The 15,046-nt window shown below is 49.3% G+C and overlaps 1 pseudogene; it reads left to right on the plus strand.

Annotated features, from left to right (window-relative positions):
- Window positions 1–580: 580 nt before the first annotated feature.
- Window positions 581–14,390, plus strand: LOC101280080 (60S ribosomal protein L10-like; annotated as a pseudogene).
- The last annotated feature ends 656 nt before the right edge of the window (window positions 14,391–15,046 follow it).

The raw sequence follows: 15,046 nt of genomic DNA on the forward strand, positions 1-15,046 counted from the left end.
GCAGTGGTTAAGAATCCATCCTGTCAATGGAGGGGACACAGGTTCAAGCCCTGGTCCAGGAAGATCCCACATGCCACGGAGCAACTAAGCCCGTGAGCCACAACTACTGAGCCTGCACGTCACAACTACTGAAGCCCATGCACCTAGAGCCCAAGCTCTGCAACAAGAGAAGCCACCACAATGAGAAGCCTGTGCACCGCAATGAAAAGTAGGCCCCACTGGCCGCAACTAGAGAAAGCCCACGTGCAGCAACGAAGACTCAATGCAGCCAAGAAAAAAAAAAAAAATCACTGTTTTCTATTAGACAGTATTGGGTGCTCATGTACTCTCTGGATATCTCATAGCTGGGAGGCTCTGCAGATGAGACCAACCCCCAAATCATGTCCCAGAGTTGGTCTGATTAAAGTACAATGACCACCGACAACGGTGCTGGTGACTACAGCTGACAACACCACCAATGCCCACTCTGGACCCTGGTTGCAAATGCCACCCTGGAGAGTGAATGTCCTGCCATCACAGCTGCTTTATGTTCCTAATTTCTGATTCAAACACTGGGTGAGTCTGCCTGATTGGTGGAGCCATGCGTGGGTCCACACCCTACCTGCAAGGTGAATTGGGAAAGTGAGCTTCTGGCATCTTCTGCTTCTATTGTGAAGGGGATCCTGTGCCTTCTATTTTTTAAATATTTATTTATTTATTTATTTGGTTGTGCCGCGCATCTTGTAGGATCTTAGTTCCCCGACCAGGGATTGAACCTGTATCCTTGGCAGTGGGAGCACGGAGTCCTAACCACTGGACTGCCAGGGGTTTCCTGGGATTCTGCCTTCTAAAGAGGAGGTTTTCTTATCATAGACAGAAGTTCAGATGCTGAATGGCCCAAAGAAATGGAAATTGCCTTCTATAGTACCACCCTGCAAAACTCCTTAAAAATGTGGTACAGCATTATTGCAGGTAATCCAGACTGTCTCCTTGACTCTCCATCTCGCTCATCCCTCTTCTACTGCTTTGTGGGGCTCCCTTCTTCCTTCGGGGGTGCCGGGGAAACTCCAAATGCTTATACTTTTATAATTTTGTTCCTGCTACACACACATATGAGAGGAACAAAAGTTGTGTGCATTTTTTACAGAAAGTTGTGTCATACTCTGTACATCTGGCGCCTTGCTTCTGATAGCACAGCTTGAGATCATTCCATTTCAATACAAATAGAGAACTGCTTGTTGCTTTGTGGTGGCGGAATAGTGAATGAACCATGATTAATTGCATACGTTGCCTCCTGATGGGCATTAAGTTGTCAGTCTTTCGGAATTCAAACAATGCTGTGTCCTTGTGCTTGTATATTACTCCCCTGTGTAAGTAGGGACATTGCTTAGTCCAGCTGGGGAAGAATTTTAGCCCTTCACACCCCCGGGGTGTGAAGTTATGGTGGGCTGGGTGGGCCTCCCAGGGGCTGCTTCCAGTGAGGGCTCCATATGCCTTGTGGGTGGATGTAGAAACCTGAGTGAGGTTTGGCAAGAAATCTAGTGAGAAATGTCACAACCCAAACAGTAACTATATGCACAGTGCTTTACATTTCTTCTTCCACTGTGACCAGCTGCCGTTACCCGGAGCTAAAAGACTGAGTGAAATGTCTAGAGGAAGTGGTTGGAACTTGTTGGCAATTGGCAAAATATCATTTGAACATCTGGATAGCCATTGAGCAACTCAAATTCTTAATTTTAGGGACAGATTCAGAGGTTTGTCCTTCCACTATCGGACTGGTGACCTCGTGACACTCACTCTTTACTTTGGATACAGCAGCCGCATTTCCTTCTGGGGAAATACGTGTCCAAGGTCAGGTGCCTCTCGGAAAGCAGTCATCACCAGCCAAGGTGTGAGGCCATATGACTCCATCTGGTCTCTCCATCCAGAGAGACCGTCTCTCCTGGACTTTGACTCCTGCAGGGGGTGACGTGAGAACCGGAGAAACGTGGCTGCTGCTGACCCATGCCAGAGGCACCCTGTTCTGGCTCCCTGAGCTGGCCCCTGCGGCTGCCCTTACCCATGCCTTTCTGACTTTAGTTTCTGCTACTTCATTCTGTGAACGCTCCTTCTCATCAACGCTTTTATTTTTGCTGAGGTTGCCCCTGTTGGCTCTGTTGCTAGGACAGGCAAGTCTGAACTTGACCCCTGGCTTCTGCAGGGAGGCAGCAACAGTGACCACAGGCACCCTTCCCCCAACTCCCCACAGTCTGTATCCGCCCAGCTTCTCCCACTTTGGTCCAGCCTGGTCCACACTCCACCTCTACTGCCTGCCCCGCCCCTCCATCATACCAGCTTCTCCGTCCTCGCAGCAGGCCCTGCTTTACCCGTCCCATGCCTCCCTCACTCCTGCACCCAACCTGGGGACTGTGGTCAGGGCCAGCCTTGACCTTTTTCTTGCGACCCCCTGTGCCTGCCTTTGCTCTCCCTCCACAGCCTCAGTCTCTTGGCCCTCCCCCAGATTAGATGCTGGGACCATCTAACCCCCAGAGATCGGGCTCAGTTTCTCCCCGATGCTATGGCTTTTCCTCTGGGCACCCTGAGGCTACTGTGGTCAGGCTGCTTGGGAAGCAGAGGGCAGACCTGTGGAGAGGGAAGATGGAGGGAGAGTGAGTCATGGCGAGAGGGGCGGAGCCCCTAAGGAAGGAAATGAGTGCATACACGTTGGTAAGCACCAGGATTCTGTGATTTGAGGGTCCAGAAAGCTCTCCTTACTTAGCACTCTTTTTTTTTAAACATCTTTATTGGAGTATAATTGCTTTACAATGGTGTGTTGGTTTCTGCTGTGTAACAAAGTGAATCAGCTATATGTATACATATATTCCCCTATCTCCTCCCTCTTGTGTCTCCCCTCCACCCTCCCTATCCCACCCCTCTAGGCAGTCACAAAGCACCGAGCTGATCTCTCTGACTTAGCACTCTTTTACTAGCCTGGATTAATACAGGATCTTCACGCAAATGAAAATAGTGAAATGGCGAAGCCATTAAACTCCAGACACTGTCATTTGCATTTGTTTATCATTAAGACCTAGCAAAGAGCCAGCGCGAAGAGGATGAGACACAGGTGTTTTGAAAAAAGAAAAGAAAAATCAGAAAATCTGGATTTGAGTCCCAGCTCCCCACTTACTACCGAGCCCCCTTAACAAGGTATTTAAACCTTCTGGGTACCACTCGTCCCTGCCGTGCCGGGGCTATGATAATTATGTGTGTTCTTTATCTTACCGGATACTTGGGGAGGAGGTGGAGGGGATCAAGGCACAGGAGCTTTGAGCAGCTTAAAGCCGCACAGCGAGGTTAGTCATCGCTGCTATTTTTCTCCTGGGAAGAGACACAAACTCTCTGTCATCCCCGCAGGAGTGGGTGCGTGTCAGCCCTTACTGCCGGCCCTGGTCCTTGGGCTCGTGGCTGGGGGTAGGGGGACAGAAGGGTGGTGGAGGGAGTTTTCTGGGCAGCATTCTCCGACGGGTTGAGGAAGAAGAACTGGGGTGGGTATTCAGACTGGAAGCCTGTGAGGAGACTCGGGGCTCACAGAAACCAGTGCTTTGTGTGGGTTGGAGGCTCTCCAGACTGTCCCTGGTTGTTCTGTTTCCAAGCGTAAGTCCATTCTGAGGCCGAAGTGTTGTGAACGGGCTCTCAGGTCCAAAAGGGGAGCGCCCACAGTGTTGAGATTGGAAGGGCCTGGAAGGGCCTGGAAGGGCCCCCTCTGCTCCGAATTTGGTCTGGACCGCAGAGCAGCCCTGCCTGTCCCGAGGCAGAGCGTGGGCGAAGATCTGGGAGGGCTGGAGAGATCCCTGCCTGGAGCAGGAAGGAGTAGGTGGTTTTAATGAGCAGGTGGCCTGAGTGGCTGGAGCAACGTGAGCAAGGGGAGATGATGGGGTGATGAGAGGGGAGATGGGGAGATGAGAGGGGAGATGGGGAGATGAGAGGGGAGATGGGGTGATGAGAGTGGAGATGGGGTGATGAGAGGGGAGATGGGGTGATGAGAGGGGAGATGGGGTGATGAGAGTGGAGATGGGGTGATGAGAGTGGAGATGGGGTGATGAGAGGGGAGATGGGGAGATGAGAGGGGAGATGGGGTGATGAGAGTGGAGATGGGGTGATGAGAGGGGAGATGGGGTGATGAGAGGGGAGATGGGGTGATGAGAGGGGGCAGGGGCCCGGCTGGAAAGGGATGAAGCCGGCTACGGAGGTGAGGCTCTAACAAGTTCTTCACTGGGCTTTGACAGCCTCTGCGGCTCCATCTGCAAAATGGGTCGAGGCAGGTGAAGGGAGCAATGGCTGTGCGGGGTGACTTGGAAGTGAAACCGGGAGGAAAGGCGGGAGAGGTAGTCCCTCATCCACAGCCCATCCCCGAAGGGCCCAGCTTCCAAGCCCCAGCTGGGTCTCCAGGGAAATGAGGCAGCGAACCCTGCGCAGGCGCTCTGGGTTTTCCTTCCTCTGCATCTGTCATCGTTGATGAAATGGAGAGTAAAGACCCAGCAAACTCGCAAAGCATCTCCTGAAGTTCAGCCTGGCGGTGAAGTAGGGGGTAGGTAAGTAGGTAAAATGCGGTAGCCTCAGGAGAGAGCTGCTTACCCTCATATGACCCAAAAGAGCCAAAAAGATGCCCCACTTAATAAGAAATCCCGCCTCGACTTGGGAAATCCACTCGGCTCTTGGTGCCCCAAGCGGAGTCCCTTTCTGAACCTATCGGACGCCAGGCTGCTCAGGCAGATCCCAGCGGGGCCCCGGCAGCCGGCTGGGTTTTGTGCGCCCTGAGTTGCCAAATCAGAGAGTGTCCTGGGTTCTGGAGCACGTGCCGGGCCCCCATGAGACCCGGATGCTCAGGGTCGCTGCGGGTGTTGGCTCCGGGGTTGCGGGGGTCGCCGTCCCGACGTGCCCATGCTTTGCAGGTTTACTGCGGCTTTCTTTGCTTCTGCCTCCACGGACTGCAGTTTTTTTTAACAAATGGTTAATGCATTAAAAAAAACCGTTGATTCCTCATCTCCAGGAATTTGTAATCTAACAATATTTTTCGTGAGAGGAAAAACATTAGAGACTTTCTTATTGAAGTAAAACGGTGGGATTCTAAAAATTCAATACATTTTTAGTTATAAAAGTAATACATGCAATGTGAAGAAGTTGGAATCCTTGTGTGTTGCTGGTGGGAATGTATCAATAAAATGGTGTAGCCACTTTGGGACTCAGTATGGAGGTTTCTCAAAAATTAAACATAGAATTACCATACGATCCAGCAATTTCGCTTCTAGGTAGATAGCCAAGAGATTTGAAAGCAGGGACTCAAATCGACGGGTATATACCCATGTTCATAGCAGTATCATTCATAATAGCCAAAAGGTGGGAACATCCAATTATCCATCCACAGATGAATCGATAAATAAAATGTGGCATATTCCTGTAATGGAATAAGATTCATTCATAAAAAGGGGTGAAATTCTAGAATCTAAAAAATAAAAATGAATTAATATAACAAAACAGAAACCGATTCACAGATATAGAGAACAAACTAGTGGATACCAGTGGGTAGAAGGCTGGAGTAGGGGCAAAATAAGGGTAGGGAATTAAGAGGTACAAGCTATTATGTATAACATAAATAAGGTACAAGGTAGTAATGTATAGCACAAGGAATATAGCCAATGTTTTATAATGACTTTAAATGGAGTATAATCTATAAAAATATTGACTCACTATACTGTACACCTGAAGCTAATATAATATTATAGATCTATTGTACTTTAGGAAAAAAATTGTTATAACAATGTCCTCAGGCATAGTCATATGAATAAAGTTTTACAGTATAAAAAAAAGGGATAGGGAATTCCCTGGCGGTCCAGTGGTTAGGGCTTCGCGCTTCCACTGCAGGGGGCACGGGTTCGATCCCTGGTCCGGGAAATAAGATCCTGCATTCCACACAGCGTGGCCAAAAAAAAAAAAAAAAAAAAAAAAAAAAAGAGGTAAAAATTCTGACACGCTACAACATGGATGAACCTTGAAAAAATTTAGAATGAAACAAACCAGACACAAAAGGACAAATATTGTATGCTTCCGTTTTCATGTGGTACCTAGAATAGGCACATTTATAAAGACAGAAAATTGAATAGTGGTTACCAGGGGCTGGGGGACAGAGGAGTTCTTGCTTAATGGGTCCAGAGTTTCCTTTTGGGAAGATGAAACGTTCTGGAGATGGATGGTCATGATAATTGCACAGCACTGTGAATGTATTTTATGCCATTGAACTGTACACTTAAAAATGGTTAAAGTGGAAATTTTATATTATGTATATTTTACCATAATGAAAACAAAGTAATACATGCACATGGTAAACATCATCTGTTCAAAAGACTAATTTTTGAACAGTGAGACTAATTCTTGGTCTCACTCCTCTGAGTGACCCATTATTGGCAGACGTCACTGGATCCTTCCAGACAATTTTTATAGACATGCTTGTCCTTAATCATATTTTATCTTTACGCAATAGGATTATGGTGTTTACTACGCTGCAACTTGTTTTTTCACTTGCTAATATCGCAGCCATCTTTTCGTTTTGGTATAGACACACCTACCTCATTCTGTAGAGGGTTGCATTTTAGGGCACCTCATAATTTAACCAGTTTTCTATTGGTGAGTATTTTTTTTTGCTCTATAAACTCTGCTGCGTTAAAAATCTTTATATGCCACATTATCTGTTACATAGCTGTGGGGATATATCTGTTGCGTAAATTCCCAGAAAAGGGAATTCTGGGTCAAAGGGCATGTGTGTTAAAAGTGTTTATAGATATTGCAAAATTGCCCTGCAAAAAGGGTGCACCAATTTACATTCCTATCCGTAGACTCATTGGTCCTCCATTTGCCCTTCCTCATTTCCTTCCCTTCCCTTTCTCCCTCTCCGCCCCCCTTCCTTCCACTTAACAAACAGACAAGCAAACACTTTACTTTTTCCATAGTAACACGACAGGAATGAAAATAAAACGTATATTCCAGTTTCTCATAGTTTGTTGGTCCATCTGGTTCTCTGGCATCCAACTATTGACTATATTCATCCTTTTGCTTTAATTCACATCATGTTATTACTCTAGGAATAAGTTATCTTGAAATGTTTGGGTCTTATGTATGCTTTTTGTCTTGTCAACATAAAGTTAAAAATATGTCTTTCATTCTAAAGAATGACTGCTGGGTTCAGGGTATGATTTTGTTTTTGGTTATAATTACACTTTCTTTATATGAAAATTGCCCTGTAGTTTTTAATTTATTTTATGGCTCACCATCCAAAAATATGAGCTGGTGTCCTGTGAAAAGTCTGTCTCTTTTCCTTCTTCTCCATCTCTGGTTTCTACCGCCTTCCCTGGCCTCTGAAACCTTGTTTTTAGTTTCTTATATATTCTTCCAGTGTTTCTTTATGAAAATACAAGCAAACAAATATGGGTTCTTTTCCCTCTCTTTTTACACGAATGTAGTGCATTATTTGTTCTGCAACCTTTTTTCCTTCCTAGTTATTGGCATACATTGGAGATCTTTCCTTATTAGTAGATGGAGAGCTTCCTCATTCTTTTTCATGGTTGTGTATATATATATATATATATATATATATATATATGATATTCCATTGTGGAGGGACCTTATTTACGTAACCAGCCCTCTGTTGATGACTATATCCTATTTATTTTTACTATTATAAACAGTGTTGCAGTGTGGTCCATGTTCTTGTCCATGTGGTCATTTTGGATGTGTACAAGTCATTCTGAAGTGTCATGAGGAACTGATGGGTCAAAGGATTTCTCTTAATTTTGTAGATGCTGCCAATTTGCCTTCCTGAAGGGGCTGCACCAACGTGCACTATCACGAGGAATGTGGGAAAGTTCCTCTTTCTCCACAGCCTCGCTGCATGTATTATCTTGTTGGAGTTTTGCCAATCTGATAGGTGAAAATTGGTATCTGTAGGTTTTTTTTTTTTTTTTTTTTGCGGTACGCGGGCCTCTCACTGTTGTGGCCTCTCCCGTTGCGGAGCACAGGCTCCGGACGCGCAGGCTCAGCAGCCATGGCTCACGGGCCCAGCTGCTCCGCGGCATGTGGGATCTTCCCGGACCAGGGCACGAACCCATGTCCCCTGCATCGGCAGGCGGACTCTCAACCACTGCGCCACCAGGGAAGCCCTCACTGTAGTTTTGATTTCCACTTCTCTAATAATTAGTGATGTTGAGCATCTTTTCATGTGCCTCTTGGCCATCTATATGTCTTCCTTGGTGAAATGTCTATTTAGGTCTTCTGCCCATTTTTTAACTGGATTGTTTGTTTTTTTGATATTGAGCTCCATGAGCTGTTTGGTTATTTTGGAGATTAATCCTTTGTCTATTGTTTCATTTGCAAATATTTTCTCCCATTCTGAGGGTTGTCTTTGTCTTGTTTATTGTTTCCTTTGCTGTGCAAAAGCTTTTAAGTTTAATTAAGTCCCATTTGTTTCTTTTTCTTTTTATTTCTGTTACTCTAGGACGTGGGTCAAAAAAGATCTTGCTGTGGTTTATGTCAAACAGTGTTTTTCCTATGTTTTCCTCTAAAAGTTTTATAGTGTCTGGTCTTACATTTAAGTCTTTAATCCACTTGGAGTTTATTTTTGTGTATGGTGTTAAGTAGTGTTCTAACTTCATTCTTTTACATGTAGCTGTCCAGTTTTCCCAGCACCACTTATTTTTTATTTTTTTATTTTTTGCTGTATGCGGGCCTCTCACTGCTGTGGCCTCTCCCGTTGCGGAGCACAGGCTCCGGACGTGCAGGCTCAGTGGCCATGACTCACGGGCCCAGCCGCTCCGCGGCATGTGGGGTCTTCCCAGACTGGGGCACGAACCCATGTCCCCTGCATCGGCAGGCGGACTCTCAACCACTGCGCCACCAGGGAAGTCCCATCCCAGCACCATTTATTGAAGAGGCTGTCTTTTCTCCATTGTATGTTCTTGCCTCCTTTGCTGTGAATTAGGTGCCCATATGTGTGTGGGTTTATCTCTGGGCATTCTATCCTGTACCATTGATCTATATTTCTGTTTATCTGCCAGCACCATACTGTCTTGATTACTGTAGCTTCTTTTTTTTTTTTTTTAAAGAAGATGTTAGGGGTAGGAGTTTATTAATTAATTAATTTATTTTTGCTGTGTTGGGTCTTCGTTTCTGTGCGAGGGCTTTCTCTAGTGGTGGCAAGCAGGGGCCACCCGTCATCGCTGTGTGCGGGCCTCTCACTGTCGCGGCCTCTCTTGTTGCGGAACACAGGCTCCAGACGCGCAGGCTCAGTAGTTGTGGCTCACGGGTCTAGTTCTTCCGTGGCATGTGGGATCCTCCCAGACCAGGGCTCAAACCCGTGTCCCCTGCATTAGCAGGCAGATTCTCAACCACTGTGCCACCAGGGAAGCCCGATTCCTGTAGCTTTGTAGTATAGTTTGAAGTCTGGGAGCCTGATTACTCCAACTCCATTTTTCTTTCTCAAGGTTGCTTTGGCTATTCAGGGTCTTTTGTGTTTCCATACAAATTGTAAGGGTGGGCTTCTGCTCTGTCTCTTTGTCCTTGGCCATGAGAATGGAGACGGGACTTGTTCCTTCAGCCTGGGTCCCAGAACAAGAAGGCATCTGGAGTAAAGCCACAGCTGATCCACATCTTATGAGTAATGTGGGTGAGAGAGAAAGCTTCCTGGTTGAAGGGTTGTTTGTTCCAGCAGCCTCGCCTAGTGAAAGCTGACTCAGACCCGGGCTGTGCTTTGTTCTAAAGTCCAGGTGGCTCTGAGGAACTGGTATCTGCTAACACTGCCTCTGGGCTGGACCTGGATCTACCACCAGTAGGTAAAGGAGTTCTGGTTGTTATTACAGGAGTTAAGATATGCCATGGGCGCTATGATATCTCATCCTTTGCTCATAGCAGTGCCAATCACTTCCAATGTTCAGAAAGCCGTTTGGTCACGTATAATAAGAGCCCTAAATAATTTTTACTTCTGGAAATCTAGCCCAGGAAAAAAAGTCAGAGCTATACAGGGAGGTCCATTGTAAAGTTATTTAAAAACCTGGAAACAATGTAAATGTCCCATCACTATGGGAGAGTGTATACGTTATCCTATATGATGGACGCTGTGCAGTCATTAAAAATCAAGCAGCTGAATATTTAATGAGGTGGAGGAGACGTTTGTGTTTTAATACTGAGTGAAAGAGACAGGATACAGAACTCTAGCCTTATGGCAACCCTAACAAATTTGGGATCGCACTGTTTATAATTTTGTATTTTTTTCACTTACGTTATGTGAATAAACATTTCCCCGAAGGCCAAACATGTAAATATGTACAAAAAAAGACCATGAGGAAATAAGCAAAAACAGTGGTTATCTCCGGGTAGCATTTTCTTGTCTGTACTTTCTGTATTTTCCAAACGTGCTATGATGAATATGTGCTACTTCAATAATCAGAAGTAAGTAACTGCTGTTTAAAAATAATTATTCCGGTTACTTCTAGAGCTGTGCCTTTGCGCTGTGGCTGCCCAGGGGCCTTAATTGGGGCTCCTTGGCTAAGAATAAGCCTGTGTGTTTAATTAGGTCACTCTCCTGCCGACCTAGAATCTTTGCACAGGGCTTAGCTTGTGCTGCCCCGAACCCCTGGGACGTACCCTGTCTGAGCTGGGAGCCTCACAGGCAGGCGCCGGACTGCGGCCTGCCTTTAGCTCAGTCTGAATTTGAGGAATGTAGGAACTGTCACCCTGATGTCTCTCTCCCTTAAAAATGAATTGAGACCTAGCAGTTTTATTGAAGAGAAAACGAAGACTCATGAAGTAAGCATTCTACCCGTTTTGGGTTGGTTGTAATCTTAGTGAGGACAGCTGCTGTGCCCGGCAGCCAGCGTTCACTGTCCCCTGTGGCCTTCCAGGTCTGTCCCGTGTCACATGCATGGAGGCCCTGGGGAGGCTAGTGAGCGGATGGGGGATATCTCATGTGTGAGAGCCAGAAGTCTCCTAGGGAAGAGCTCAATCCCAAGGAAAAGGAGACCCGTATGACCAGGATGACCCTAACCAGGGCCTCAAGTGTCAGTGGGCCAGCCAGGGCCACTCCGTTCCTGTGGTGTCACTAAGCCTTTTTCCAGGTTTGGCCCTTGTAAGTGTGTGCGGTGTGTGGGCAGGTGGGTGTCCACAGTGTTGCTCAGCAGATGCTACAGTGGATTTGGGGGCCAGGCCTGGGGACAGACAGGGAAAGGGCGGCTGGGACCGGCACCGTCATTGGAACAGGGCCTGCGAATAAACTAGCACAGCAGCATCCACTTTCCAAAGTAGTTTTTCTTAACTGTTTCACAATCATTCACAACTGAATGACCTTCCTGTCCATGGGGCGCGGGTTCCCTCCCCTCCCAGACTCCATCAACCTCCCTGGGACCTGCTTCTACCCTGCACCACAGGGCCTCGTCCTCCCCCAGACTGCTCCCCATCTGAAATCTTCAAATCCATCACCCTTAATTTTTTTCCTTGAGGTCTAATGTACATATAATAAAGTACATGAGTTTTTTAAAAAAAATTTATTTATTTATTTTTTGCGGTACGCGGGTCTCTCACTGTTGTGGCCTCTCCCGTTGCGGAGCACAGGCTCTGGACGCGCAGGCTCAGCGGCCACGGCTCACGGGCCCAGCCGCTCCGCGGCATGTGGGATCTTCCTGGACCGGGGCACAAACCCGCGTCCCCCGCATCGGCAGGCGGACTCTCAACCACTGCGCCACCAGGGAAGCCCTGACCTGGTTTATTTCCTAGTATTTCCCCCACCTCCTCATCGCCAGCATCACTCCCGTGGAGGGCGGGTTCAGGCGCTTAGCATCTCTTGCCCCATCACTGCACCAGGCGCCGGACTGGCCTCTGCCGCCCGGCAGAGCCCTCTCACGTGTCCTCCTCCACCCTGAGCCACGGAGATCCACCCCTGGGCACATGGGACCGGGTCACTCTTCTCTTACATTCCTTCACTCTCATCACCTCCAAGAGAAAGCCCTGCCTGTCAGTGTGGCCTGGAAGGCCGGCCACAGTGCACCCCAGCTGACACCCCAACTCCCCACCGCAACCAAGCATGTCTGTGACTCCCACAGGCTCGCCAGGCGGCCGCTCAGCACCGTCGGGGGCAGCCCTTGCATGGCTGATTCCTCCTCCAGGAAGCCTTCCCTGACCTCCCCGGGTTCTAAGGGCACAGCTTTCTCATTTCACCGTTTCCCACTAACGCATGTTGTCTGTCTCCTTTCTTGGACTGTCAGCTACTTAAGGGCAGGTAACACTTCCTCATAGTTTTAAACCCAGCTTCTAGCATAAGTTTGGCATGAGGCGCATACCTAAGGAATGCGTGGTGTCTGACTAGATCGATTGATGTGCAGGAAAATACTGCACATAATACTGAAATATGCCCCATTCTGACTCCCGCGCAGGTTCCCTTTGCCCCGGGACCCTCTGCTCTGGCCTGTGCTCATCCTGCCTAGCCCCCTCCGGATTCTCCAGGTCGCACCAAGGGCAGGTGTGGGTCTCTGTCGGGGGCAGGGGGAGGGACCCGTCCCTGGCAGTGGCTTTTAAGGCCTCTGGCCAGGCCTCAGGCAGGTCTGGCGGGTCTCGGATGCCCTTCCATCCTGTCCCAGACCTGGCTCGGGGCCATCGTGCACCTTCCGCACTGAGCTACACAGTTCAGGGACAGGATGGCACTGTCTCCCGTGCTTCGGGCTTCCTCTGCCTCCTGCCGTCCTCAGATTCCCTGGGGACCCAAGGTCTGCAGGGCTGCACAGCTGCTGAGCTAGGGGGGCCCCTGGTTTCCCAGTTTAGGTGTAAATAAGACCTCACCTCACTCCCTCAGGGGCCAATTTTACCTAAAAGTGGAGCCCCAAAGTGTTGCATTGATGTCCCACGGGGGAGCCTTGGCCCCGGCCTCCCTGCCCCCATCCTGTGCTCTTGCAGGATGGTCAGGTCGGCCGTGTGGGCAGTCAGCGCACACACACTCACACCCACACTCACTCACGCTCACATATGCACTCACACACCACAGCCTCCCAGCGACTTCCTTTATTCTAACGGCAGGAGAGACAAGTTCTTGGAAGTTTCCTAACGTCTCACCCCAGATCTCTCCTTCCACGCTGCCCCACCCATTCAGGGGGCCGGCCTTTGCCCTGGGTGGGGCAGGATTGGGGCAGAATTGTATGTGGGCCTTATGTCAGCCCCAGCCCCTTCCAGCAAGTGGAGTCCACCCTCCAGTCACCGTCCCTCCCCATTCACCCCGGGACGTGCCCTGCGGCTGTGTGGCCACATCGGAGGGGAGGAACCTTCCAACGGCCACTGCCCTGGAGGCAGCTCCCAGCCTCTGCTGTTCCTGTGGGTCAGTTTCCTTCCAGCCCCTCTGCGCTGGGCGCGCTGCCGGCTACGTGAAATCCCTTTCTCCTCTAAACTAACACAAATCCTACATTTCCTGAAGACCTCATCCAGGATGCCCCTCTGTTAAAAAGCCTTCCTTTGGCGCGCCCCTGAAGATCCTGGTGTCGCTGTGGGCCGCCGCCCCTCCCGGTGTTACCGGTATGGTGAGAACAGACCGGTACCCAAAGTCTGGCTTCTGCTGAGGTGTCCCTGATGCTAAGAGCTGCATCTTTTTTTTTTTTTTTTGTGGTACGCGGGCCTCTCACTGCTGTGGCCTCTCCCGTTGCGGAGCACAGGCTCCAGATGCGCAGACTCAGTAGTTGTGGCTCACGGGCCCAGCCGCTCCGCGGCATGTGGGATCCTCCCGGACCGGGGCACGAACCCGCGTCCCCTGCATCGGCAGGTGAACTCTCAACCACTGCGCCACCAGGGAAGCCCAAGATCTGCATCTTTGACCTGGGCTGGAAGAAGGCAAAAGTGGTTGAGCTCCCACTCTGTGGCCACGTGGTGTCACATAAGTATGAGCAGCTCTCCTCCGAAGCCCCGGAGGCGGCCCGTATTTGTGCCAACGCGTACGTCATGAAAAGCTGTGGCAAAGATAGTTTTCACATCCGAGTGCAGCCCCACGCCTTCCACATCATCCGTGTCAACAAGATGTTGCCCTGGGCTGGAGCTGATAGGCTCCGGACAGGTATGCATGGTGCCTTTGGAAAGCCCCAGGGCACGGTGGCCAGGGTCCACACTGGCCAGGTCATAATGTCCATCCACACCAAGCTGCAGAACAAGGAGCACGTGATTGATGCCCTGCGCAGGGCCAAGTTCAAGTTCCCTGGCCGCCAGAAAATCCACATCCCCCAAAATTGGGGATTTACTAAGTTTAACGCGGATGAATTTGAAAACATGGTGGCAGAAAAGCGGCTCATCCCAGATGCCTGCGGGATCAAATACACCCCTAGTCGTGGCCCCTGGACACATGGCGGGCCCTGCACTCCTGAGAGCCTTGGCGCTGTCCCCTCCTTACTCACACCCACCGATAAATCCTACTTTCCTGTCCAAAAAAATCCAAAAAGCCTTCCTGATGTATTGCTCTGGTCCCCGCCTCAGTCTCCCTGTACAGCCACCCCTGTGTGAGGAAGCCCCATCTGCGGGAAGTTTCTGGTTGTCTCGAGAGAGTTTCTCCAAGCTCAGGGGAATGAAAGGCCCCTCCATGCCCTCGATGCTCTGGACCAGCTGTGCACCAGCTGGGTGAGCTGGAATAATGCCTCCGACTGAAGGTGGAGGTGAAGTGTGAGGGGCGACAGGTGCACCCGACACCCCGGGCACCTATGATCTGGCCACCTCTCTGAGTGTCAGGCAGCCACGGGGAACAAAGCCATCACGTGCTGGGCCTGGACACTTTCTAAACAGGCACAGCCTGGGTGTGAGAAGCAACAGGCATGAGGGCTGAGTGGTCCTGTTTCCACTCTGCCCCTGGGGGGATGGGAGGCGTCCAGCTGGGAGCTCAGAAGAAAGTGGGAGCCAAAGTGACTGTTCCTGGTGGTGACATGGGGGCCTTGGGACTCCTTATTTAAAAAAGATATTTTTAAAATTTGGAAATAATTCCAAGTTTATGAAAAGTTGTAAACATAAGACGTAGTTCAAAGGACATCTT

The sequence above is a fragment of the Orcinus orca genome, chromosome 13 (assembly GCF_937001465.1).
Source record: "Orcinus orca chromosome 13, mOrcOrc1.1, whole genome shotgun sequence".
Lineage (NCBI taxonomy): Eukaryota > Metazoa > Chordata > Mammalia > Artiodactyla > Delphinidae > Orcinus > Orcinus orca.